We start from the raw sequence: 24,013 nt of genomic DNA, 5'->3' as shown, positions 1-24,013 counted from the left end.
TCAGTTGCTGTATTAGGTACTGTATATGCACAATTCAGCCCTCAATCTCTTCCTAAAAGAATGAACAGTTTTATTTACATTATACATGGATATATAAAAAAAAAAGAGTTATGTACAGTAAAAAAAAAGAAGGTTTTAGGGTCATAATTTTATTTACATATTATTTATATATTACATAAAATATTACATTTATTTTTCCTTTTTTACATTAAATCATTGAAAATCTAGTCACACATTATTTTGAACACATTACGTTTTACAAATACACTCTTACAAATGGATCATTTTTGGAGAGTTTATATTATGTGTCTTCCTTATCAACTTGTCTTGCTGTGCATACATATTTCTTACCGTAAATATATGCATACAAATTTCTTACCGTAAATATATCAAAACTTCATTTTTGTTTAGTAATATGCATTGCTAAGAACTTAATTTGGACAACTTTAAAGGCGATTTTCTCAATATTTAGATTTTTTTGCACCCTCAGATTCCAGATTTTCAAATAGTTGTATCTCGGCCAAATATTGTCCGATTCTAACAAACCATACATCAATGGAAAGCTTATTTATTCAGCTTCCAGATGATGTATAAATCTTAATTTTGAAAAATTGACACTTAAGACTGGTTTTGTTGTCCATGGTCACATATAGTCATAATCTGGGACAGTCATGAAAAGGGACAGTTACTGCATAGCATCTCAGGCATCTAGAATAAAAAAGAATATAAAAAGATACACATAATTACTTTTTTAGACATATATTATACATGTTTAAACTAGACTTCCAATATGTCAAAGCTATATGGATTTGAGAAAAAAATTCAAAGCTTTTATCTAAAAATGTTTTTGAATAAATAAGTAATGAAAGTCTGGGTTGATTGTGTTCGGCCTGATAAATGTTTATGCTTATGCAAAAGAGCGTCAGTCCTTTCACAACCACATTACTCAAAAGAATTGCAATTTTTGGCACAGAAAGTGGTGATATGTAGTCTTACAAGATAGATGGGAAGTTAAGCCCAATTTTCCTGCAGGGAGTAGACAATGACTCATTGGACCAGATGTAGGACCAGCTGAGAGATGGAGACAGCGCATTACCCACCCTTCGTTTCGATAAACCTCCTTTTGATGGCGAGAGGATGCAAAAATACCACACTTGGAGCATTGTCACAGCGCTTATCTCTCTCTATGAACAAAAGGCAGCATTCCGTATGTGTTCCCTGGTGAGGGCGTTTCCTGTGGAGGGGAAATGCCTGGACAGATCGTGGAAATCAGTAGGGGATTGCCGCACAGAGCACTTCCTCTGCACAACCTTATCAGTACTTTTTGTTTAATACCACGTCCAATCTCCCACTCATAGAGATGCACAATCAAGGGCCTTATGTCAAAGGGTGATGGAGGGCTACAAAATACTAGCCGTCAAACCACTTTTTTGGGGCATGTTTTCACTCCTCTTGTGAGAACTGATTTCCAGTTTAAACAAAAGAAGATATTTTGAATAATGTTTAAACTGGTTTTGTGTAAAATTAATATGTACGTTTTGAATGACCATTAAGTGAGATTTTATTTTATTTTATTTTATTTTAGCTCTAACTGCATTGCCAAAACTTAGATCCAAAATGTCAACTTCTTCATGAACATAAAACACAGAAAACCAAAATGCTTAGCAATTTTAAGACAAATTAACAATGTCAAGCAAGCCAGTCATTACATTAACCATTTTTTACAACTTTATCCGTTAGTGTCTCCCGTGTTTCTGCAGTCAGTTATCAGAGCAGTTTGGGCGGTGGAGGAAGAGTTTTTGGAAGTTAGACTTCATAGGGGTAGTCAGTGTCCTCCAGCCATATAAGGTGAATCTTACTGCATGGTTTATGATGAAGTAGATAAGGGTTTGGAGCAGTAAAAACCGAAAATCAGAAAGAAAAAAAAAAGTTGCTTATTTTGAGAGGTCTTTTCATCAAGTGGGAAATTTAGATGCTGGTAAGCTTCCACACATTCTAATGCTAACAGCATCACTTAAATCAACCCTAATGAGTATTTTGATTAACTGGTTTAGAAGGCAACTTCAGTTAAGATAACAAAAGCAAGCTTTCATTATTGCTCATATGGTGGTTTGGGTCACACTTCAATTCTTAGACTTTTCCTCAATAAACTACTAAACCACTAGTTAATAAGGTACAGTAGTTGTTAAGTTTATTGGGTTTGATTAGGGATGTAGAATATGATAATAATTAGACTTTATTTAATTAATATGGTTTTAAAAATGGTGGCTCTACTGACTTTGAGCAATAAGCAACAACATAGCAACATGTTAAAAACTACCGTTAACACTTTAGCATCCAGATAGCAGCATGATGAACAACCATGTAGCAATAGCATAGCCAACACCCACAACCCTTCTGTGACTTTTGAACAGGTAAGCACTACTGATTTTCTTTTTCAAAATATAATAAGATCCATTTTGCTATCTTCTATTTTTATGTTGTTTGAACTTTCTTTTTTTGGCAATATCCTGCATTCTTAAATCAGATTCCTTTTCAAATGCTGAGGCTGTATATTGTTTTATCGTGGTTATTTATTAACTTGTCTTATTCGTAGCTGTACACTGTGCAGGAATAATGATTCTAGCATTCACAGTAATTTTTCAAATATGAGCTACATTTAATACAAGATGCAATAACAGTTTGAAGACTTCAACATTGTCTCATAATTGTTTAATGATTATATGAAAATAGCAATCTAATCTTTTTAGGGTTTTTCACACTTGAAATCCCTTATGAAAATTAATCATAGTTTTATTATAATAAAAGTGCAGTAACTGATTATCATTTGTATAACCATAGTTCATACAGCTCATAATTTACCCAGGGTAACAATTAATCCTGGTATAAAGTGACCTTTCACACATTGTACAGTTCTAAACCTGGGGTAAACGTTCTTATTTGCATATCTGCATTACATTACATTATATTTAGTCATTTAGCAGACGCTTTTATCCAGAGCTACTTACAAATGAGGACAAAAGAAGCAATCAAAACCAACAAAAGAACAATGGGTTGGGTTGGTTAAATATGTAAGTACTGTGACAAGTCTCGGTTAGTCTTATGTATTACATGTGGTGTCTTAAATTTTTTTTATAATAAATAAAAAGAGAACAATTTGAAAGAATATAAAAGACTAAAGAACGTAAAGGACCAGCACCTTTTGCCATTTTCTCCTCAAACACTAAAACAACTGTTTATACAAAACATGTATTAAAAGTTTTGCATAAACATCAACCAACCAATCAAAATGATGTGCAATTTCCATGAAATAAAAATGAACCCTATTTTGTAAATGCATGCTATAGGGTCTTATTCTGAACAATCTATCAACATATATGTTTAATTATTTTGTAATGTAATGTAATCAAAATGTCATAACGCAATATTCTTGGAAAAACAATTATTTAGTCCGCCTAAACTCCAAACCGCCCAAAATCAGCTGCAAGCTCACATTAATTTTTGAGTATAACGCCTACATATCAAATATAGAACCAAGTCCCCTGCTTGATATTTTTTCAATAATGTGTTACACTCGGATGTAGGTCACCACGGAAAAAAGATCTGTTACTTCTGTTTCATTGTTACTTTAGTACAAAAAACACCTATTTATTAAGTATCTTGTTTGTGTGTCTACATTGCACATCCAAAAATGTGCACTGATAAGAGTGGTGGCTCAGGATTTGGGGGTTGTGCTGTGCTTGGAAATTGTACACAGAGGCCAGGTGACAGAGATGTGCAGACAGCTGTAGGGGGCCGGCGTTACCGAGACGCAGGTGTACCGCGTTAGGCCTTGCGAGCGAGGTAAAATCTGCCCGTAACCCAGAGGGGCTCGTCCCCACTTCCTCATTCAATCTCCACTGACTCTAATATCGCCATATACTCTATCTTCTATGCACAGGCACTGCATGCTATTGGAACATCATACAGATAGTCACATAGATATGCATCGGTCCATTTATTTAGGTATATATTTTATATATCTGTCAAGAATCTGCAGCAGCTCATTAGATTATCAGTATGGGCATTTCACAGTCACAGCACATTTTAGAAGCAGAAGACAGATGCTCAAACACAAAGAGAATTCCTCCTTGATATGTATCACAGCAGACAATGGGTTTTTTGAATGCAATCAGTGTTTATCCTAGTGTACCTGTCAAGGCTCCTTTCCTGCCTGGAGGCCATTTGCAAGCCACACTTTCACTTTCATCCCCCAGCTGCCGGGCGAGCGTGCAGCTAATCCCAAAAGACCGGCTGCAACGTCCCCGGGAAAATCACTGGGCTTACCTGATCCAGCACTGAATTAATCTCCTTCCCCTTTGGGAGGGGAACAAAGCACAGTTTGGTCCAGGAGGGACAGTGAGAGCGAGGAGGGAGGTTCCATGCACGTCCTCAGCATTGCACAACGCTTACACCCCCTCCCAGCTGGTGCTGCCTGTGCCACCATGTATCACATCTCCAAAAAAAAATGCTGCTTTTAGCTATTTTGCTCATCTCTTTATTATTATTATTTTTTTTATTGTTGAGGACGCTCGCTCTTTAAGGGCCACAGGATGAGCAATTTTAGTTTACTGTGGAAAAATAGCATAAATTGTTATGTCAATGTGGTAAATTGATGAAAACTACCTCAATATAATAATTACCTGAATCCTTCATTGCTTTTTCCTCTCGCAATGTTACCGTTGTGGGATCAGATCACCTTCACACTACAAAGCTGCCAACACAATGATGCTTTTAGAGATATTTATATCAGAAGTTATTTTATTGACAGTAGATGTGCAGAGACATGATGAGAGGGAGAGATTTATTTGCAAAAAAAGGCTAGAGAATTGCGCTGACAAAGAAAATGAAGAAAAGCAAGACTATCTTCATGATTCGGGAAGCCCTTGTCTGAAAGTTTGCAGGCCAGGAAAATTAGGTTTGTGACGTAGACAGCACGACATTTTTTTAAGTTAATAATTTTATTTAGCAAGCATTTAGCATTTTATTTGTTTTTACATCTATGATCAAAAACAATAATAGATGTTTCACAAGCACCAAATCAGCATATTAAAATGATTTCTAAAGGATCATGTGAGACTAAAGACTGGAGTAATGGTTAACCTTTAGGAAGGTTACTTTAGCAATGTGATAGGTTACAGATTACAAGTTACCCTATGTTTAAAATGTAATAAGTAGTGTAATAAGTAATGTAACTGATTACATTTGATTACTTTCTAAATTTCTAATGGATGTTTTCAACTGTTAATCAGCTAATCAACTCTCAGACAGGTTGTAGCCTAAAGCTTTCAGCAGCAATGTGAATTGATTTAATTGGCACTGCAAATTCAAACAAGAGAACAAATAAGATGCACCATGCACATCAAAAATAGGCAAAGCAACAAATTAATATTATTCAACACACTGTAATTTAATAACACTTTTTAAATTTATTGGATTACAGTTACATTTATTTTGTAATTGAATTACGTAACAGCATTACATGTAACTAGTTACTCCCCAACATTGCACTTAACTCTTTTGAAAATATTTTAGCATATTTAAATCCATTTCTCAGATTTCCCTCCAAATTCAGCGCAGAAAATGTGATTTCACAAAGTCCGTCTGGGTCTGATTATAAGTAGGGAAAAATATAGGTATTCTTTCAGTCATAAATCTCACTGTTTATTAGGGACAGAAACATATGATACATGTTGGCTTGGCAACATGTATGTTTTTACACTGACATCAACAATAACCTTAATGACTTCATCCTAATGAAAATCAATTTTCTAGCTGAGGTAAGTTTTCATGACAAATGGGACTTGATCCCAAAAGACAGACATGGAATATTCTATCTACTCCCTTTTTAATCAAATTATCCTTTCACCAACGCAGATCAAGACCCATTGTTTACATAGACAAAAAACAAAAGAGAAAAAAAAGAAATCCTGCTTTGACAACCTTTGAGGGTGGAGGTCAACTCTGGGGACTATCAGTGAGGGGCGTTATGGGTGTGAAGCAACACTTACATCATAGATACATCCTCAACGGTGTGGTGGTGGGCAGAGAGAGAAAGAGGGAGAAAGAACTGGCCAAAAACACACTCTTCTGACGTCTGTGATGACCTCAGTGAAAACAGTGTGATGAGTGGAGACACTCTCCACCAGCAAAGCAAACATTAGACTGGGGGCTGCTCTTGTGTGCCTTTGGATAGGCGAATGGCTGCCAAATATTTGTTGTTCTGCCCTGTTCCTTTCTACACGGGTCCAACCACTACCGATAGACTGTTGCTCATCTCCCACGTCGCATGTCTGGATTGAACTTTGCCTTGGGGGGAGCAGTGTTAAAAGCCTGTTTTGAAGTCCTTTGAGTGGCCCATCTGTTTGAAAACAAGGTACAACTATCGTGTGGACAAACTCGCACAAGCTCTGCTGAGCAGACAACATTGTAAAGGAGTGCAACCATGGACACACCCTCAATTAATTTCACAACCCACCTACATCTCATAGCGCTGACACCACACCCTTCTAACTAATAACAAACCGCCTCCACCCTTACACCACAACTCAGCAGCTCTCGTCATGCTCACACAAACACCTCATATCTCACACTTTTTGGGGCCTTTAAGATCATTGAAGTTGCTGTGTACAGATGCTGAACTTTCCAGATGAGGTTTCTAGAGAAAGCACTGAGACGTAATGGTCAGGCTCACTTAGGTTTCACATATCTGGCTAAGAGCCCATGTGCTTGCTCTATCTTTCACTCTCTCTGTTTATCTTTATTTCACTCTCTCACTGCCTCCACCCCAGACCAGTTACTTCCTGTTTCTGAAGGAGGAACCAGTGCTATCAAGCACTATTTATAAGAGGGATGAGAGAGGTGATTTATAGGGCATTAAGTGGTGCTACTCTTAGGCAGATAGTTATCTGATCATGAAAAAAACAAGTGTAAATGCCCTCCAAGTATGGCTGAGTGTCGTTATACATTTCTTGGTTGAATTTCGATACACAAGCTCACAAGATTTGAATTCCAATTCGTTTGAGTTGCAGTGTGCATTCTGCTTATATTTAAAAAAGACAACATCTCTTTGCAGTTGCTGTAGCAAAGAGATAGCAAAAATAAAAAGTAACATTTCCAGTGTAAAATACAATGGATGTCAATGAGACAAAGAAAAGAAAGCTATGAATTTGTTTTATAATTTGACAGACTATTAAATCAAAGAGGGATTTGTCAGACTGATTCACACAGTAATGGTTCATGAGTTTATGAGTCTTTTTAAATGATTCACTATAAGGGCCAGCTCAAAAGAGTCATTTGATTATCATATAATAAAAAAAAAAAAAAAAAAAAAAAACCCAATCCTGACAATGTACAATCAAAACACAAATTTAAGTAGCAGTTGCTCACCTGAGTATTATACTCAAGAGAATCTACGCACAGACCATTACAGTTTCTTCTAAAAAAGACCCCCAAAAAACTAAAACTAGTCCACGTTTCTCCAGTCTTATTTTCTATTCCTAACATCTATTTTGCCTTAAAAGAAAAGTACAGTAAGTGATATATGGAGTTTCGCCAGCAGAGTTTCTTACCTCTTGCTTCCAGTCTCCAGTCCCCAGCCTGACTAATAATTGAAAGCCTGCATGGTTTCCTTGCGCACTGGGGCTGGGCCGGGCTTTGATTCAGGCAGTGTGGGCACTGCTGCTTCATCGCTCACTGGAGAGAACCTGAAACTGCTCTCTCCCACTCCACCTAGAGAGAACTCCTTTAGCCTCTTCACAGCACTAGTGGAGGAGGGCTGATTTCCCATTGTGCTTCATTAACCTTTCCTGGATCTCATCAGCACGAATTCATCGAGGTACATTTGAAGCACGCGCTCCAATGCCATCATCACATGAGGGAGTAGATGCATCTCTAGATATTGTGGTGACTAACTGCAAATAGATAAACTATGGATTAATAACCACAGATTAGACAGGCATATGCTTCCAAAGGAACCGGTGTGCCTCAGGTGTTGGTACTGGGACCTTTTTCATTTCTCCATAACAGTTCGTATTACTGTTTGATCGCTGAAATAGCACAACAAATGTGAGTCAGAAACCACATAACAGATATGTTTGTATGGACACAGATCTGAATTATTAGGAAGGGGTGGTAAAGGTGAATAAAATTATTGATCTAGCATCTTTAGGTGTACAGACTGACACTCCATTAATAGTGGGGGTGGAAACACGGCCCTAAAACACAGTTTATCTTCTGTCAGGCTAAGTGGGCAGACGCAATTCAAGCATTCAAATGGTAAAGAAGGATGCGGTCTAATGTGAAGATAATGCGAAGCGCATGTACGGCAGGCAGTGTGTGTCTGTGGACTTGTGTATAGAGAGAGAGCGAGTGTGTGTTGGCTTTTTTAATGAGCACATACCCCTGCCCACTGCAACACAAACGATGAGAGGCTGTCAGCCCTAGTGGACTGGGGATGTGGAAATTGAATGGAGTCTTTCAGTTCTGTTGCTCATCTCCCCTGGGGTGAGAGACTTGTTACCATGGTTATGTTGGATTCCTGCAGCTAATGGGTGGGAGTAGCGTAGCTCTGGCAACCTGGCTCCTGTCTAGGGTGGAATAGACATGCTGAGAGCTGGGGGGTGTGGTGGCAGGACTCTAGGACATGGGAGGTCACACACTGACAGGATTGCACAAAGACACACACGGGCACTGTTAGCAGAAAAAGGAGAGATACAATAAAATGTGAGCGATTATGCTTAAAACTTCCTGTCAACATGTGCCTCCACTGGAAGGTCTAGTATAAGAGAACCATCGATTACAAATATATCCTGCTACATTTGACAAAAAAAAAAAAAAAAAAAAAACTTAGGAGTTTAGAACAAACTAGAACAAACTCCTAACCTTAAGTATTAGGCCTACAACATATTTTATGCAATTACATCAGTGTAAACTTTTTTTAGCTAAGCAAGATGCTGCAAGGTGTGTTATAGCAAGCACTTGTGTAAAAATTTCTTCTGAGAATTAGCGTGAAATTACATTTTTGATGGCAATATCATGGTGTAGCAACAGTTGGAAGAAAATCATGCTGAGCAAGTTAAGGCTGGAATAAACTACACAACTTCCATCATACACTTGCTGAAAATGGTTCCAGAGCTGTACACTAAATGACTGAGGATCACATTGTCATGTCTTTAAAGCCATTACAACCACAACAAACTTGTGCCACTAAACAAACTTGTGTGACAAAAGTAGCATTCTAATATTGGTTCAAAATATCAAACATATTTGATATAATCCAACAGGAGGTAATCACAGTCCGAAACTATCATAGTGTATGAGAATTTTTGTGAATTTGGACTCCCCCAAACTGTAAATCGAGGCAAAAATCTGTGCAGAATTTATGCATCCCAGGCTTTAGGTAAAATCTTAAAAAATTAAGTAGGTTATTTTAGTTATTTGAATAAAGACACATCATGTACTTTTAACAGGAGTCTTAAGAAACTTTTTATTCAGCTTTTTTCATTCATGTCAAAAATAGGAAAAATAAAGTGGCCAAAGCAACACACAGTACACAGGAACGCAATGCCCATCAATTGAATGTGTGGTGCACTGCTGCCAGATAGGAAATTGTCCTTTTTCTGGAGAAATGCATGCACTGGGCACCCTGTTGAGGGAAAAATGGGCATCAGAGAGTTTTGACTTGCACAGTAAAACAACTACCTATAGCAACCACACCTTGGCAACACCCTAGATTTGATTTTTGGTACAATGCTAAATGTGAAGTTAAATGAAGAGAGATTATGTTTTTCCACAGTGTTACCAAAAGAGAATATTGTTGAACCAATTCCATCTCAAAAAAACCTTTAGTGCAATGGAGAGTTCCCCTGGATGTTATAGGAACCACAGATGCCAATAAAGAATCTTTATTTTAAGAGTGTAAACAAACTGCATTTAGAGTCTAAGGGACCACAAAACCTCTCCAAAGTCTTCTAAAAGCTCAGGACAGAAAAACAAATGAATACAATAATAGCACAGTGGTGTAATAATTCTCCACTTTTAACAAGGTGTTGCAATAATGATATCTGTTGCTATCTCAGACAGCAGACACAGCTTCCCTCTGGCTGTGAACATTAGCACGGGCTATGGAAGCACCTGAGGAAAACAATGGCAGAAATCTTGCTTTTCTTGTCTCCTCTAAAAACCAGTGGCTCCACTGACAATCAGCAACACAAAAACAACATCTTGTGGCAACAAAGAACAAATTAGCATCTCTGAATCAAAGTGGGTCATTGATAGGCATCGCTGCTTCCCAAAATTCCCGACGCTGAGTGTTCCAAATCGGCACCTCAGTACCCTCCTCTCGAGCGATGCAGATGTCCTGGCTCGTGTTACACTTGAAAGACTGAGTCATGGCTGATGCCTGGCCCCCCAATGGACTCAAAGGAACTTGGCTCAGAGATTTATGAAACCCATCCCATTCCCCGCATGGAGTCGGCAGAGCTTGGAAAATATGAGAGACTTTTGTTTTCCAAACCCTGATGAGAACTTCTAGCTCCTGATAAATTAAGATACTCTGAAACAAAAGATTGCTTTAAGACTTTGTTCTGCCGACTCCAACTATGAAATTCCTCCCCTCCCCTAAAATGAAGCAAAGAGACTCATGAAAACTGAAAGAGTTAGGAGTGAAAGGAAACCTCAGAGCAGATTCAGGTAAGAAAGAAATTGTATGTTTTATTGATGTGGAGCGTATGGTGATATTGATATTGGAATGTGCTAGTGGTGTAATTAGCCAGGAAAAACATGAAGCTCTCAGAGCGAGCAGTCACTGTGGAATGTGGGCGGGGATTAAGATCTACTCACCAATCAGAGAGCTTATAATATTGTTCCACGTCTTGTGCTCCCAAATGTTGCCAGAAGTGTTATGTAATCCAATAAAGACTTCAGACTGTATTATGGCTGTCAAATAACTGAGACTGCCAGCTGTTCTCGTAACTTCTTAAACCTGAAGAGATGACACTGAAAGATGTGTTAGATATCTATTGCATGAGTTGCAATCTTATCTAAATACGACCAAACCTTATTGTTATATACAATAAAACAATAGGTCATAAAAGGTTACACATAATCACATTTAATGACACATTAAGTTTAGCAGCAGTCGTAAAATGAGATACATGCAGTGATACAGTATTTGGTCACAGATTACACCCTACTGTTGGCATACATTTTTTGTTACTAATCATGTAACACAACAAGCAAAACGGCTACCTAGTGATTGCTACCCTATGTACGTACATACTTTGACAGTGGAAACCATCTAATTCTTCTCCCGAAATCCTTGCATGTAAATTTAAACCAGGTCAGTGTGTGTTTTCTTGCTGATTCTCTCTCCTTTGTCCTCCAGAGCTCAGCAGTTCCATCGCTCACCCAGACTGCCTTGAGTCATGGCCACCACATGCTCTCATTGTCCAACTATTTTACTAACCACAGTGAGACAGCTTTCATTTCAGTGGCTGCAGGGTCTGAAGGATACCCCGGGTCGACTACACCCAAACACTGAGGCAAACTGTTTGGACCATAGCCCTGAGGTCATATTAGTGGCTCAGGGGACAACTTCATTATTCATATTACACTCCGTAGAGTTTTCTTGCCTGAGTTAAGGCAACATGGTGACCTCACTCTGCTTTAATCCAGGGAATAGTGGGATTCAAGATCTGTTACAGCACAGCAATGTAAAGGACAATGTAGGATCCAAAAGTAACACCCGCCAAGCACCAAATCTATGTATAACATACATAATAAGAGAGTTTACTCACCAGTTCAGTGTTCTTCTTGTTAACTCAAACAAAAACAAATAAATAAATAATAATATTAAAAAAAACTATTTTGTGAACTAAAATAAAGCTGAAACAAAACAAAAATATGAGATAAAAACTTTTTTCATTGGCAACTAACTGAAATATCAGTCAAACAAGTTAAATAGAAATATTACCCCCCCCCCCCAACTACTACAAATGACAAAAGCACACAAAATTACTAACATCTGAAATAAAATGAAAACAGAAAATATACAAATAAAACCTAATACTATATAAATAACACTACATCAATTGACAAAAAAACTGTAAACTACATGGTTTAAATCCAGTACTACTGAAAATCTGACCATCACTGTAACATGCAGTTCAATTCAAAGAAGCTTTATGTGTACTTAAATGAACCGTCATTAAAATGAAGAGGCTCATATGAGTCACAGTCGGACTACAGTGTTCTTGCCGTGTGTGTTTGATAAAACACACTAAAAAAAACATATCATGAAAGTCGTTCATTCTGTACTGGACTACTCTGTTTTGCACTGTAGATTCTGTGGTGGTGTTATGGCTCTTTCAAAAAGTATTGTAGGAAACACATTCTTCCTAATGCGTTCACAGTGGTGACATAACTTACTTCACAAAGTTACATTATGGTGGCAGGCACAGTGGCTTGTTACTGAAAAAACCCCGAAACGAAACATTCAAAATTACAAAATGATTCAAAATACAGTTTCATGGTCGCTAAGAAATATGCCGAAATCTCAATTTACTTCTCATTAGGTGTGGCAAAAAGGTTCACTTTGCAGCCTGCATGGGAACAATAACTTGTGTCTGTGATGTCACTCTTGGACACAGAGGCCATGTCTCAACCCTTTACAACGACTCGGGGTCTATTAATCCTTTGCAGGAGCTCCAAATTATAGAACAAATGAAAGTAGCCGGCTCTCACCGCAGGGACAAGGATCGCCTATTTTGCTGACTCGTTAGTTGCGTTTGACATGCCTGTTTGTGCAAGAGGGAGAGCAGGAGAATATTTATTGGCTTCCAGAAGTGTGAGAGAGCTGGCTCAAGGGTCTTGTTATCGTCCTCTTTGCCTGCGTGTACTTTTTGGGGTTTAATGAACACTCGGGCGGTCCTCGCGCTCCAATCAGACAGGAGTCTCTGCCACTTTCCGCCGCGCTCCGGCAGACTCGCCTCGGCATCGTTCGCCTCTCCTGTCCTCTAAATCAAATGAGAGGGACATGATGGCGGTGCTGAAAGGCTCAGCCGCTGAATAATTGATGCCTTGACAAGTGTGGAGTCAATTTATCCAGTGGCACACTTTGAGTGAAATTGTGTGCATGATCAGCAGCAGCAGGGGGGAAATAAGTGTTCTCCTAATTTTATTTATTTAATTTTTTTAAAGAAATTTCTGTTATGCAGCAGCATCCACACCAGACAGCACAAAGGTTTGTCAGAAGACCGTAGTTTAGTCTCCTCTACTCTCGCTGTTGAAAGCAGCTTCAGAGTAATAGGCGTCCAATTAACATGAAAAAGTTTCTAGTATTCGGATATAAACGTTACAGAATATCCACTAAAAATTAACATAAAATTTCAGTGAAATGTATTTAACGACTCACCTTTTTAAACAGAGTTTACGTGACCATGAAAATTAGCATTAGCTACATTATGAATCTAGCCAACAAAATGTAACTTTCTAAATCTGTCATTTATTTAGTTGCTAGATGTAAACATGAGACCTCTGAGGCATCGGTATGATATACACAAAGCAGTGAACAGGACAGCACAATCAAAACAACCTCATGGATTTCTACTTGGATAGCGCGCTAATTAACAATAACAGAAATGCCCCTGGGAATAACGGATTTGTGCAGTCTGTCTTACTGCAAACAGATTCAGTATTATGAAAAAGTAACACAAAACCAGTGTTGAGTCCAAGAAATGTAGCAAGCTAAACTACCAACTACACCAACAGAAAACAATTAGCTAAGCTAAAAGCTCTTGTTTTAAAGAAAGCGAAAGAGGTTTGCTACATAAAATTTGTTAAGACAATATTAAAACGAGTTAGTTCTAATCTAGCGTGTTATATTATAAATATTAGAATGTAGAATAGCAATAACAAAATGTCTCCCATGTCATGATACTCTGACACTTGAAGTGATTATATGAACCCTGGACAATAAATTTTGTGGTTTGTGTAAGTTTGTGACAGTGGTTGAGTGTTAATGAAACACATTTGGACAGAAAATAAGCAGATATTTATATGAATATTGGGAAGGAGGGGACATTATGAAATAGGACACTGGCTGGACGTCAAAATGGAAGTGTGTTTATGAGAAAGTTTTGGCAGGAGGAAGCCAAAGCCTGGGCCAGAATGAGAATAAAACACCAATTTATGTTACTTCTGGGAGTATCCGAAGTAAAAAAATTCACCGTGGAGTCACTGGATTTCATATTGGGGGTTTGTATTTGTAAATCTAAACAGTGTATTTAATTAATTCCATGCAACTTTTTTGGCAACTATGAAATGGACAGTGGTGTCCATTTTATGTGTGTTTTTCAAAAAGTTCTGAGACTCAAAATAAAATAGCTCAACACTGTTTCATAATAAACATATTATAGTGATAATATTTAATTCTAATCTATAATAGGTTTACCATATTCCACTAATCGTTGTGTCATAAATGAGCATCATAACATTATTATTACTGGTGGTGGATGAGGATATACCCCCCTTTCATGTAAAGCGCTATATAAAATGTAACAAATTATTATTATTACTATTATTATTATTGAACAATTATTTCAATCATGCAAACTTTGGTATAGTTTATATTGCCAGTGTGTCCAGTAAACATTAAACAAAAATTAATTGCCCCCTCCTGTTAAATCATGAAAGAACTGTGATTAACCACATTGTTTTAGAAAGCTGAGTTAAATTTCACTAGCCAAACCCAGGCCTGATTACTGCCAGACCTGTTGAATCAAGAAATCACTTAAATAGAACCTGTCTGACAAAGTGAAGCGTGTTTAAAGAGCAACACATCATTCCGCTATCTTAAGAAATACATAAACAGATGAGAAACAAAGTAGTTTACATGTATCAGTCTGGAAAGGTTTATAAAGCCATTTCTAAGGCCATGGTCAGAGCCATTATCCACAAATGGAGAAAACTTGGAACAGTGGCGAACCTTCCCAGGAGTAGCCGGCCTACCAAAATTACTCCAAGAGCACAAAGACAACTCATCCAGGAGGTCATAAAAGAACCCAGAACAACATCTAAAGAACTGCAGGCCTCACTTGCCTCAATTAAGGTCAGTGTTCATGATTCAACAATAAGAAAGAGACTGGGCAAAAACAGCATCCATGGGAGAGTTCCAAGGCAAAAGCCATTGCTGACCAAAAAGAACACAAAGGCTTGTCTCACATTTGCCAAAAAATATCTTGATTATCCCCAAGACTTTTGGGCAAATATTCTGTGGACTGATGCGACAAAAGTTGAACTTTTTGGAAGGTGTGTGTCCCGTTACATCTGGCATAAAACCAACACAGCATTTCATAAAAAGAACATCATACCAACAGTCAAACATGGTGGTGGTAGTGTGATGGTCTGAGGCTGCTTTGCAGCTTCAGAACCTGGATAACTTGCCATAATTGATGGAACCATGAATTCTGCACTCTATCAGAAAATCCTGAAGGAGAATGTCCAGCCGTCAGTTTGTGACCTCAAGCTCAAGTGCACTTGGGTTCTGCAGCAGGACAATGATCCAAAACACACCAGCAAGTCCACCTCTGAATGGCTGAAGAAAAACAAAATGAAGACTTTGGAGTGGCCTCAAAGTCCTGACCTGAATCTTATTGAGATGCTGTGGCATGACCTTAAAAAGGCGGTTCATGCTCGAAAACCCTCCAATGTGGCTGAATTACAACAATTCTGCAAAGAAGAGTGGGCCAAAATTCCTCCACAGCGATGTGAAAGGCTCATTGCCAGTTATAGCAAACACTTGATTGTGTTACTTGTGTTATCTTTGATTAATATTTAAATTTGTTTGATGATCTGAAAGATTAAAGTGTGACAAACATGCAAAAAAATAAAAAATCAGGAAGGGGGCCAACACTTTTTCACACCACTGTATATATATATATATATATATATAAAGAAAATGACACTTGATGCCTTTAAATACCTAGTAACATCTTGTAACCTCAACTGAAAGCATTTCTTTCAGAAATATGTTCACAAAATATTCTTTCCTGATATATCCATATACTGTATATTGTTTTCATATATAAAGAATCTATAAAGAAGAATTTAAAAACTATTTCACTTAAAAGCTCAAAAACAAACCTGAAGATGATCGTTTATCAATGAATGCCTGAAGATAATATTTCATCCAAACTAACTACTGTTTTCTGTGTGTAAATAGTGTGCTCGAAGCTTTTATGATCATTCTCCACCTCCTCTTCACCGTTTTGAATGTGTGCTGTAAGGAAATGTCGAAGGTGGAGAGTAAAGCCTGGCCAAAGAAAATGATTCACTGAAACACGGTATTCACTTTCAATCTATCCAGTGCCTAACAATGTGAAGGCTGCAGTGGAAGTGAGTTTGAATGTGAAGTGTTGCTATTTCTCCTCAGGCGGTGGACTGTGGCAGATGCCACGCACCTTCGCCCACTCTCCACCCACACTGGAGCAGCTGTGTACTCGGGGCAGATTCCATGTGCAAGCTGCACTCTGACAGATAAAGAAAATCACATTGACGCAGAGAGGGAGAAATGACGAGCTTCTCCTAGTGACTTAGCTCTGAATATTAGCGCTGGGTTAAATGAGTCTGAAAACCCTATTCACCAAGCATGGAATGAACAGTTGTGATCGTTCCAGTCATATCTATCAAAGATTTGGTGTTTTTTGGTGTAGCTCGTGTACGTTTTCTTAGATATTTTGTGTCGCAGCGGATTGTCCGTTAAGCTGACAGCCATTTATAGAGCGCTGCCATGAAGGGTTATTGAAACATGACGTGGGTGAGGGTGTGATTCTACGGTCTTGCATATACAGCTGTAAATCTGGTGCACTTACCTCGGCTCCACGCTGTTCCACTTGAGCTGTTTCTTTCAGCGCTTCACTGCCATTTCAGAGGATGGAAAGGGACTTATTAACTTATATGGGATGAGACAATGGGTGTGCTCTAGCTTCATAACACTTCACCAACGCCCTGGGCAAGACAAATTCCATTAAATTTCCATGGTTAAATGTTACAGTCCATCTAAAACAATTCAGAGCCAAAGTGCCATTCCATTGGTCAGACAAACAGTCACACTCTTACACCACTGGTTGAGTCAGTTTTACTGTATTTTCGGGGAAATCAACATACTAAGAGTTGTCCCTGTATATTAAACTGGATTAGGAGAAAGTATTTTAAGATAAAAAAAAACAACACCTTTTAATTAAGTCTTCTCTTTCTCTGAGAAAAATATAACCATGTGTCTGTGGTGACATTTCTGTGAAATTATATGATGTTGCTTCTTGTACATTTCGCAACATATACAAAGTGAAATATCCAGTGAGCGGCAATAAAAGGGCAATGTGGATTGCCATACCAGGTGAGCTATCAAGCAAGTTTACTATGACATAAAAACCATGAATATGGAGCTGTTTATATGATGCCGTTGTATAAATGTATTCGTTTACAAATCATGCACTATGCTAAAAGCTTTTTTAGGTTATAGTATAATGCAATGAAACACTTAAAAAATAAGTCTTTATTCATTGATAATCTGCCACTGTAATCATAATATGTGTGAAAATGAATAAATGTTGTTGTTGTCTTTTTTTGTTTTATTGCTTTCAATTGCTTTCATTTACTTCTCCAAAAGAATTTCAGAGGAAAAGTCTGAGACAAAGACCATACTTGAATTAAAAGGATATTCTGGGTTTAATACATCATCATTCAACAGCACTCTTGGCATAATGTTGATTGCAACAAAAAATTATTTTGACTTGTCCCTCCTTTTGAATGGAGCTCAAATAATACACAGGTTTTAACAGAAAATACTGTGAATAAGCTTTCAAAAAATTATAATTTTCAAATTTCTGCTTTTAAAACCTGACAAAATTAGGCCCATTCAACATTATAAGTGTTTCACCATAACACTGACACCCCCCCCCCCCTCTTTTTTTTCTTTTCCTTTCTTTTTTTAAGAATTTTTTTTGTTTGTTTTGTTTTGCTAATCAACGTTATGCCACAAATGCTGTAGTTTGAGATTAATTTGAATTGAACCTGAAATGTTTCTTTAATGGAAAACTCCAGTAAGTGTCCAAGTTATAAAAGAACAATCTCTGAGCAATAAAAGTTTTCTCTGGGCAGCCTTGGACTATCCAGATAGTGTCTATGCACTGTATGAATTGCTATACCTCTCTGCTGTCCGTTTCCTCCACATGCCTCCCAGCATTAGGCCATCAGCCAGGTCTCTGAGCCTTGAAGGCAGACAGGTACACTCCTCATCTGCCCATCTGCAGCACTCACCTACAGCCGAACATTAGATAAAGAGACACTCTGCATTATTAATCAGGGAGTATAGGGAGGGATAGGGTAAGGGGAAGAGAGAGTGAGATAACAAAGTGAGCAGGGCCAGCCGCACTTCTGCCTGAAATGTGACACTACGCCCAGCAGACACGCACCACGGAGCCAAAAACACCCGCAGACTTTTCCTTCTCCTTTGTTTTCTAATTCTGTCTGCAACGAAAAAAGAGAAAAGGGGAGCAACAACCCCAGCCTCTCCACCCTGCCAAAACCACAGGGAGATCAATACGAAACATCTGGGGATGAAGTGGACAGGGCAGCTTTTGTTTGCTGGGATCGAATCCAGTGAAATAAGGTCTTGCTGGATCTGCCCAGCTATGGTTTGGGTTGCCAGGGAGAGAAAGGAAAGGTGTTTGCTTTACTGAGGGTTAAAATCCGAGACAAAAAAAGGGGTAACTTGGACCAATTCCTCTCAAAGGCAGTTGACTGGCATTTTAGTCAGTTCAGGAGATTTCAAAGTGGTGTTGAAATACATTGGAATAAGTGCCGCTGTGGTTTACAACATAACGTTAACATTTGAGGGGGCTCAAAGGTAACAATCAGAGACAGAGTGTAAAGGGCAAGCAAACAGGGTGGGGAAATATTGCTGAGGTACAAACAGATATTTAAAAGAGACTTTGAATGACTTGATATTGAATATCAAACTTGCTTAAAGGTTAACAGACATTTTTGCACAGGTTCAATGAGGAATGAAATCAATAACACCAATGGGACTCAACAATAAGGATGGTCCATACACCCAGAGCCAGTGTGAGAGAGCGTGAGAGAGTTTGATGAAGCAATCACTTGTACTTTCAGACCAATGCTGTGTTGCCTCTAAGAATTTTGTTTGTGTCCATTTTTACGCCTTGCAAATGTAAACATTTACTTTTGCATTCTTGTTTCAAATTCTTTTGATTTGCCACAGAATGTGTTAAAAATTGCAAACCAGTTAGTAATGCCTGGCGTTGTGTGTAAAGCAAATATCAGCAAAAGTATGTTCATGAATATATGGAGTTAATTTGATATTTTCCAGTTTTAAAATGGCCTTAACATTGGGAAAGATCAAATGTAACATGAAAAGTGATTGTTTGCTAAAAAAATATTTTTTGCATTAATTGAGCTTATACATACTTTTTTTTTTGTCTCGCAAACTTATAAATTCTGTTGATTTGTTATCAGAATGACTAGTCTTGAAAGCAAATACCAGCAAAAGTGTGAATGGAGTCAGCTGGAATTATTTCCAGTTTGTCAAAATAAAAAATGTCAAAAAAAAAGAAAAAGAAAAAAAAGCAACTGTAAAGAATATAACATTTAAAATCATAATGCAATAAAAATTAACCCTATATATTTTGAATGCATGTTTATGTTACTGTAAATGGATAATCCATGCAGATATATAATTTTTTAATTAGTTCTGACTTTAGTCTCTGTCCTATGTTTTTTCACTGTACGTCACAATACAGAAGAAAAGATCAGTCGCTACTTTCATTTTTGACAAAAGATATTAATATATGTTTCAAAATTATCGATTTTTCTTTTATGCCAAAAATCATTAGGATATTCAGTAAAGATCATGTTCCATGAAGATATTTTGTAAATTTCTTACCGTAAATATATCAAAACTTCATTTTTGATTAGTAATATGCATTGCTAAGAACTTCATTTGGACAGCTTTAAAGGCGATTTTCTCAATATTTAGATTTTTTTGCACCCTCAGATTCCAGATTTTCAAATAGTTATATCTCAGCCAAATATTGTCCTAACCATACATCAATGGAAAGCTTATTTATTCGGGTTTCAGATGATGTATGAATCTCAATTGCGAAAAATTGACACTTAAGACTGGTTTTGTGGTCCAGGGTCACATATTATCTACATTTACATTTACATTACATTACATTTAGTTATTTAGCAGACGCTTTTATCCAAAGCGACTTACAAATGAGGACAATAGAAGCAATCAAAACCAACAAAAGAGTTGACAAGTTTTTGACAAGTCTAAACTATGACAAGTCTCTGTTAGCTTAACGCAGTGTATGTAGCAATGTTTTTTTGTTTGTTTTTTTAATAAGAACATTAGAACAGAGAGTGCTAGAGTTAGAGGGTCAAATAAAGATGAAAGAGATGCGTTTTTAGCCATTTCATGAAGATGGCTAAGGACTCAGCTGCTCGGATTGAGTTGGGCAGGTCATTCTACCAGGAGGGAACAGTTAATGAAAAAGTCCATGAAAGTGATTTTGTGCCTCTTTGGGATGGTACAATAATGCGTAATTCACTTGCAGAATGCAAGCTTCTAGAGGGCACATAGGTCTGAAGTAATGAATTTAGGTAAAGGGGTGCAGAGCCAGTGGTGGTTTTGTAGGCAAACATTAATGCCTTGAATTTTATGGAAGCAGCTAGCCAGTGCGAATTGATGAACAGAGGTGTGACGTGCATTCTTTTTGGCTCATTAAAGATTAATCTTGCAGAGGCATTTTAGATTAATTGTAGAAGTTTGATGGAACTGGCTGGAAGACCTGCCAAGAGAGCATTGCAATAGTCCAGTCTATCTATTATCTAGCAAATATAAATCACTAAAAATAAAATATTATCATTATTTTGTGGTGGGGCCACTAGAAATGTTGGCAGGGCAAATAGTTTTGATAGATGGACCATTGACCATCACCAGCAAAAAGAAGAAAAAAAAAATCCTTGGGCCTGACCAAGTCTCTGAAAGATGGGTGTCTTTTTACAGATATTAAATCTCTTAAAGATGGGTGTGTTGAAATTGCATTCCAGGCTGATACTGACCCCTGTTGCGTGCTGTTTTTTTTCCCTACTCCACCTGGTTGCCTGCAGTCCTATAGCTCACTGATCTCTCAGTAGACTGCCGGGGCCCCAGGCACAATCATTACACTTCCAAGATGCATTGGTACCCCTTTGCCAGGGTGCCCCCCCTCTGATGATGGTATTTACGACAGAGGACATTAGGCGTTCCACTTCAAGGACAATAGAGAGTGCCGAGGATGTTTTAGCTTACATTAATGCATGTAGCAATACAGTACCCTCCCAGTCATGCTAACATTAGCATGTAAATGGATCCATTAATTGCCCAAAAAAATATTACTCACGGATCTAGGTGGCATTTTTAATGAAGGAGTCTTTTATATCCAAGTTTGTGCATGCTTTTAAAATGGCCTTAACATTGGCAGAGATCAGATGTTACATGAAAAAGCAAAGCACAATGTTTGACTAGGAAAGTAGCTCTTCAGAGAAACTTTTAATGTGAATGAATGAATCACTACAAAATAGCACATTAGGAAAAAGCAGCATTACTAGACACAATGGACCGCGCTTGAAAGTGCAGTGTGACTCAACCTCTAGACAGTGGCCTTGTCCACTTTTGCGGTTCCAGCGTATGCTAATCTAACGCACACTATGCAATCACATTCTCAGAAAGTTCATTACTACAAACCCATTAGGTTAAATGGCAAGACCCTCATTCTCAATATCCCTTTGAAAGTGCTAGTGCATGCTGGACTGCACAAGAGCTGCATGCTACGTGTGGAAGACTGAAACTCAAGGTAATGAACCCTCTGACTGCCGCAGTGCTATAGTTGCAGGGAAACTAATTGGTAGAGAGCAGCAGGGCACTCATTTGAACACGCTGCTGGGTAAATGTAGTGCAATCGGCTGTGAAGGGTAAATCAATGCCCTACAACGACAGAACCCATGCAAGTTCTAACAAGGATCCTATTGATTATTGGAGCCACACCTTGAGTGTTTGCAACAAATGGACTACATAGAGGGCTCCAAGTATGAGACGAACACAGAGAGAGCGGCTCGGACACATTGAGCTGTGGTGCTCATACAGTAGCTACAGGTGATATGAGTTTACGTAGCTCATCCTTGTTGAAATAAAAAACAGCACATGCTGGTTAGGTATGTTTTGATGCATAGCATAGGTTTTAGCTGGTGTTTAGTTGGTCTTGAGCTGGTTTAAATTAGTCCTGAGCAAGTTAAAAGCTGGTTTAAGCTGGTCATGTGCTGGTCCTAAGCAACTAGCTTCTGCTCAGGACCAGCTCATAACTAGCTCATGACCAACTAAGGACCAGCTTAAACCAGCTCAATACAGCCGCCATGCTTCAAAACATACCTAACCAGCATATGCCGTTTTTTTCAACAAGGATAACATTTCTTGATTCTTTTCCCTCCCTCTCTGGCAATAAATAAAGACATTATTCAAATTGAGAAGCATATTAAAGCTGCTCTTTTCTGTTGTGGTCTTTCTGTAGCTCAAACAGAAGAGCATGGCACTAGCAACGCCAGAGTCATGGGTCCACAGTAAAAAAAAAAGTGTAACTTTAATGAAATGCAAGTCACTTTTTATTAAGTGGCTACCAAATTCATAAATATAAATGTAAATTTAAAATCTCCACCCTCCAAAAACTTGATCCCTGGTACCCTTTCAAAAAACTATTCTCCCATTTTACACTTACATAAAAATACCTACAATCTCATCAAAGTATATAAAAACAATAAAATTAAATAGTGTTAAATAATATACATTTGTGAGAACTTTGTCATATTAATCTGATTCCTCACCAAGTATTGGAATTTTAATTTGATAAATTAGACTTATTCACCCTCTGTAACTGTAGTGTCAGGGTCTATCAACCATATAGGCAACAGTTTGGGAGAAATATCGATGAGAGAAATATTTCCCCTGACAATATTTCAGCAAACAAATTGTATCCCTATTTTCTGTCGACTGTTTACAAACAGAACTTGCGATGCCTGATTCAACAGTGAGTCGGTTCTTTTTAACGAATCGGTCAAACTACCAGAATCAGTTCACGAATCATTCGAAAGGGTCAGTCACCACGCAGTTGTTTGGAGCGGTTTCTCAATCGATCGTAAAACGATAACGGCAAAAATAACGCCACAAACAAGAACCACTGGATGAATGTTTACCTACAATCAGCAGAAACCAAACTACATCTTGTCGTTTGTTAGCGTGCAGCTTGTCAACCCCTCAGTACTGAAGGTAAAGACATTTTCAGCACAGAATATCAAAACACTAGCGCTATGCACTTTAATTGTACCTTGGCGTTAAGATGTTTTGAGGCTTTTACCTTGGCGTAGGCTACCACATAAATATTACCGTTCATGAATGAAGTTGGAATAAAAGGCCCGTAGTATTGTCACCTGATGTCATCCGAAGTCCCCACCCCCTATAATACATATGTCTGCATAGATGTAGCTATACATACTACAGAAACTATAAAGTTTGGAGTTTTTTTTTTTTTAAAAGAAGTCTTTTATGCTCAGTAAGGTTGCATTTATTCGGCAAAAAGTACAGTAAAACACTTAAGAACTGGTATTGTGACATTTTTTTACAAATTAAAGGTTTTCTGTTTGAATTTATTTTAAAATGTAATTTATTCCTGTGATGACAGCAGCCATTACTTCAGTCCAAAATGTATAACGTTTTTTGACATTTAAAATGATAATAATATAAACACATTATTAATAATTTTGCATAAATTATAATTGAGCATCAAATCAGCATATAAGTATCATTGAAGACACTGAAGTAGAAAGAGAATTTAGCTTTGACGTCATAGTAAAATAGAAG

The 24,013-nt window shown here is 37.8% G+C and overlaps 1 protein-coding gene and 1 long non-coding RNA gene across 6 annotated transcripts in view; one reads left to right on the top strand and one right to left on the bottom strand.

Moving 5' to 3' along the window:
* Nucleotides 1-16,910: 16,910 nt before the first annotated feature.
* LOC131546525 (uncharacterized) lies at nt 16,911-23,543 on the bottom strand. Of its 2 annotated transcripts, none has more exons than XR_009272735.1 (3): nt 23,481-23,543; nt 18,246-18,357; nt 16,911-17,046 (listed from the first exon to the last, which is right to left on the bottom strand). It is a non-coding gene; the product is annotated as an uncharacterized LOC131546525 (long non-coding RNA). The 2 variants fall into 2 exon arrangements; XR_009272734.1 differs by lacking the exon at nt 23,481-23,543 and adding an exon at nt 23,022-23,142.
* Nucleotides 23,242-24,013, top strand: part of klf12b (Kruppel like factor 12b) — a 72,424-nt gene continuing 71,652 nt past the window's right edge. For all 4 annotated transcript variants that reach the window (XM_058786132.1, XM_058786125.1, XM_058786124.1 and 1 more), the window contains exon 1: nt 23,242-23,422. The gene's annotated coding sequence lies outside the window, so the exon portion shown is untranslated. The remainder of the gene's footprint in view (nt 23,423-24,013) is intronic.

Source organism: Onychostoma macrolepis, chromosome 09 (assembly GCF_012432095.1).
Source record: "Onychostoma macrolepis isolate SWU-2019 chromosome 09, ASM1243209v1, whole genome shotgun sequence".
In the NCBI taxonomy this organism is placed as follows: Eukaryota; Metazoa; Chordata; class Actinopteri; order Cypriniformes; family Cyprinidae; genus Onychostoma; species Onychostoma macrolepis.
The sequence above is the reverse complement of the archived record's forward strand: the minus strand, read 5'-3'. Positions and strand labels throughout refer to the sequence as shown.